Source organism: Pelobates fuscus, chromosome 2 (assembly GCF_036172605.1).
Source record: "Pelobates fuscus isolate aPelFus1 chromosome 2, aPelFus1.pri, whole genome shotgun sequence".
Taxonomy (NCBI): Eukaryota; Metazoa; Chordata; class Amphibia; order Anura; family Pelobatidae; genus Pelobates; species Pelobates fuscus.
Genome location: NC_086318.1, coordinates 27,229,793 through 27,233,981, shown reverse-complemented (window position 1 = coordinate 27,233,981; position 4,189 = coordinate 27,229,793). Strand labels below are relative to the sequence as shown.

Below are 4,189 nucleotides of genomic sequence, written 5' to 3'. Positions count from 1 at the left end.
CACAGAAAAGTGTTTGCCTCACCCTTTAGACATGGTTTTGAGAAGCATCTCTACTTGGGTTAATCAGCACTGTTTTTCAGTTTGATTACTACAGGCTTATTTTCAACTTCTTAGAGAAAAAGCTACTGCGACCGTGTCATCTTGTACACAGTAAACTCACGTCCCTGGGTGGGCTTGAACCACCAACCTTTCGGTTAACAGCCGAACGCGCTAACCGATTGCACCACAGAGACAGCTCTTGATGTCCACAGAGTTGAGGGATTTTTGTCTCTCGATATCTCCCCACTTATACAGTTCCCACTTTAACACTGCTTCCGGTAAGAAGTAGAGACAGCTGTGAGGATGACTACATTTTAAGCATCAGCAGAGTGGCGCAGCGGAAGCGTGCTGGGCCTATAACCCAGAGGTCGATGGATCGAAACCATCCTCTGCTAAACTGTTTTGCTTGGGTTTTGTTTAATCTTTGAGATTTAACTGGCAGTCAAATTTCAAACCCATTTTTGAGAGAAATTTGCTCTTTTGTGTTTTCCATTCTCTTTCTTTTCTTACCATTCTTATCTCAGCTTTTCTTGGTTTTGAGTCAAAGGGTGGTCGTTGGCTAGTTTCAAGAGATTTTGCATTTTTCCACTCTTTCAACATGTCTTTGTGATTAAACAGATTTTAGACTGTTTTCATGGAAATCTTCTTTTGTCCTCTTTTGACGTATTTAATGATTTATTTATTTTTCTCTTCAATCTGCAGTTGGGGTGTGCATGTAAGGGTTTTTCGCAGGAAAGGTAAAGATTATTTCACATTTTTTACCTTTTTCACTCTTTTCTTTTTGGTCTGTGTATGCTTTGCCCGTTTCATGTTTGGAATGAATCATTCTAGAGTGGGGTTGAAACACTAAACTTTTGGTGCCTGTCACTTGATCATAAGATTGATGCTGTCATGTTTTAAAAATAATTGCTTGTATGTGGACTCTAAGCTTCAAGTAAAATTGCATTGTCTCATGATTTCACATGTTTGCTTGAATGGTCAAATTTCAAAACATTTTCATTGAAAAAAATAACAACAACTCATGCTGTCTTCCACTGCTTTTAACGTTTGTCCAATATTGCTCTGGGTTCCATGTTTTTTGTTGTTTTTTTGTGGGAAAAATTTGGAATTTTGTGCTTTTGGCTTCTTGGCTAACACGTGCTTGGCCCCTCCCATATTGAAAATGCACGGTCCTGGAGTGGGTTTGAACTTACAAGCTTATGCAGGATGATATGTGTTTGAAACAATTCAAGACATGTCCCCGAGGACAAAGGATACAAGCAGTGTCCTTCTAATCTTTTCTTTGACCGATCCCAATTTCCAATGGGTAGTGTTCCCGCTCACTTCTCAAAAAGTTTGTGGTGACGTTTCAAATTGAAACCATTGTCACAGAAAAGTGTTTGCCTCACCCTTTAGACATGGTTTTGAGAAGCATCTCTACTTGGGTTAATCAGCACTGTTTTTCAGTTTGATTACTACAGGCTTATTTTCAACTTCTTAGAGAAAAAGCTACTGCGACCGTGTCATCTTGTACACAGTAAACTCACGTCCCTGGGTGGGCTTGAACCACCAACCTTTCGGTTAACAGCCGAACGCGCTAACCGATTGCGCCACAGAGACAGCTCTTGATGTCCACAGAGTTGAGGGATTTTTGTCTCTCGATATCTCCCCACTTATACAGTTCCCACTTTAACACTGCTTCCGGTAAGAAGTAGAGACAGCTGTGAGGATGACTACATTTTAAGCATCAGCAGAGTGGCGCAGCGGAAGCGTGCTGGGCCCATAACCCAGAGGTCGATGGATTGAAACCATCCTCTGCTAAACTGTTTTGCTTGGGTTTTGTTTAATCTTTGAGATTTAACTGGCAGTCAAATTTCAAACCCATTTTTGAGAGAAATTTGCTCTTTTGTGTTTTCCATTCTCTTTCTTTTCTTACCATTCTTATCTCAGCTTTTCTTGGTTTTGAGTCAAAGGGTGGTCGTTGGCTAGTTTCAAGAGATTTTGCATTTTTCCACTCTTTCAACATGTCTTTGTGATTAAACCGATTTTAGACTGTTTTCATGGAAATCTTCTTTTGTCCTCTTTTGACGTATTTAATGATTTATTTATTTTTCTCTTCAATCTGCAGTTGGGGTGTGCATGTAAGGGTTTTTCGCAGGAAAGGTAAAGATTATTTCACATTTTTTACCTTTTTCACTCTTTTCTTTTTGGTCTGTGTATGCTTTGCCCGTTTCATGTTTGGAATGAATCATTCTAGAGTGGGGTTGAAACACTAAACTTTTGGTGCCTGTCACTTGATCATAAGATTGATGCTGTCATGTTTTAAAAATAATTGCTTGTATGTGGACTCTAAGCTTCAAGTAAAATTGCATTGTCTCATGATTTCACATGTTTGCTTGAATGGTCAAATTTCAAAACATTTTCATTGAAAAAAATAACAACAACTCATGCTGTCTTCCACTGCTTTTAACGTTTGTCCAATATTGCTCTGGGTTCCATGTTTTTTGTTGTTTTTTTGTGGGAAAAATGTGGAATTTTGTGCTTTTGGCTTCTTGGCTAACACGTGCTTGGCCCCTCCCATATTGAAAATGCACGGTCCTGGAGTGGGTTTGAACTTACAAGCTTATGCAGGATGATATGTGTTTGAAACAATTCAAGACATGTCCCCGAGGACAAAGGATACAAGCAGTGTCCTTCTAATCTTTTCTTTGACCGATCCCAATTTCCAATGGGTAGTGTTCCCGCTCACTTCTCAAAAAGTTTGTGGTGACGTTTCAAATTGAAACCATTGTCACAGAAAAGTGTTTGCCTCACCCTTTAGACATGGTTTTGAGAAGCATCTCTACTTGGGTTAATCAGCACTGTTTTTCAGTTTGATTACTACAGGCTTATTTTCAACTTCTTAGAGAAAAAGCTACTGCGACCGTGTCATCTTGTACACAGTGAACTCACGTCCCTGGGTGGGTTTGAACCACGTCCCTGGGTGGGCTTGAACCACCAACCTTTCGGTTAACAGCCGAACGCGCTAACCGATTGCGCCACAGAGACAGCTCTTGATGTCCACAGAGTTGAGGGATTTTTGTCTCTCGATATCTCCCCACTTATACAGTTCCCACTTTAACACTGCTTCCGGTAAGAAGTAGAGACAGCTGTGAGGATGACTACATTTTAAGCATCAGCAGAGTGGCGCAGCGGAAGCGTGCTGGGCCCATAACCCAGAGGTCGATGGATTGAAACCATCCTCTGCTAAACTGTTTTGCTTGGGTTTTGTTTAATCTTTGAGATTTAACTGGCAGTCAAATTTCAAACCCATTTTTGAGAGAAATTTGCTCTTTTGTGTTTTCCATTCTCTTTCTTTTCTTACCATTCTTATCTCAGCTTTTCTTGGTTTTGAGTCAAAGGGTGGTCGTTGGCTAGTTTCAAGAGATTTTGCATTTTTCCACTCTTTCAACATGTCTTTGTGATTAAACCGATTTTAGACTGTTTTCATGGAAATCTTCTTTTGTCCTCTTTTGACGTATTTAATGATTTATTTATTTTTCTCTTCAATCTGCAGTTGGGGTGTGCATGTAAGGGTTTTTCGCAGGAAAGGTAAAGATTATTTCACATTTTTTACCTTTTTCACTCTTTTCTTTTTGGTCTGTGTATGCTTTGCCCGTTTCATGTTTGGAATGAATCATTCTAGAGTGGGGTTGAAACACTAAACTTTTGGTGCCTGTCACTTGATCATAAGATTGATGCTGTCATGTTTTAAAAATAATTGCTTGTATGTGGACTCTAAGCTTCAAGTAAAATTGCATTGTCTCATGATTTCACATGTTTGCTTGAATGGTCAAATTTCAAAACATTTTCATTGAAAAAAATAACAACAACTCATGCTGTCTTCCACTGCTTTTAACGTTTGTCCAATATTGCTCTGGGTTCCATGTTTTTTGTTGTTTTTTTGTGGGAAAAATGTGGAATTTTGTGCTTTTGGCTTCTTGGCTAACACGTGCTTGGCCCCTCCCATATTGAAAATGCACGGTCCTGGAGTGGGTTTGAACTTACAAGCTTATGCAGGATGATATGTGTTTGAAACAATTCAAGACATGTCCCCGAGGACAAAGGATACAAGCAGTGTCCTTCTAATCTTTTCTTTGACCGATCCCAATTTCCAATGGGTAGTGTTCCC

The 4,189-nt window shown here is 39.6% G+C and overlaps 1 non-coding gene across 1 annotated transcript; it reads left to right on the top strand.

Moving 5' to 3' along the window:
- The first annotated feature begins 362 nt into the window (after nucleotides 1-362).
- TRNAI-UAU (transfer RNA isoleucine (anticodon UAU)) lies at nucleotides 363-434 on the top strand. The gene has a single exon. It is a non-coding gene; the product is annotated as a tRNA-Ile (tRNA).
- The last annotated feature ends 3,755 nt before the right edge of the window (nucleotides 435-4,189 follow it).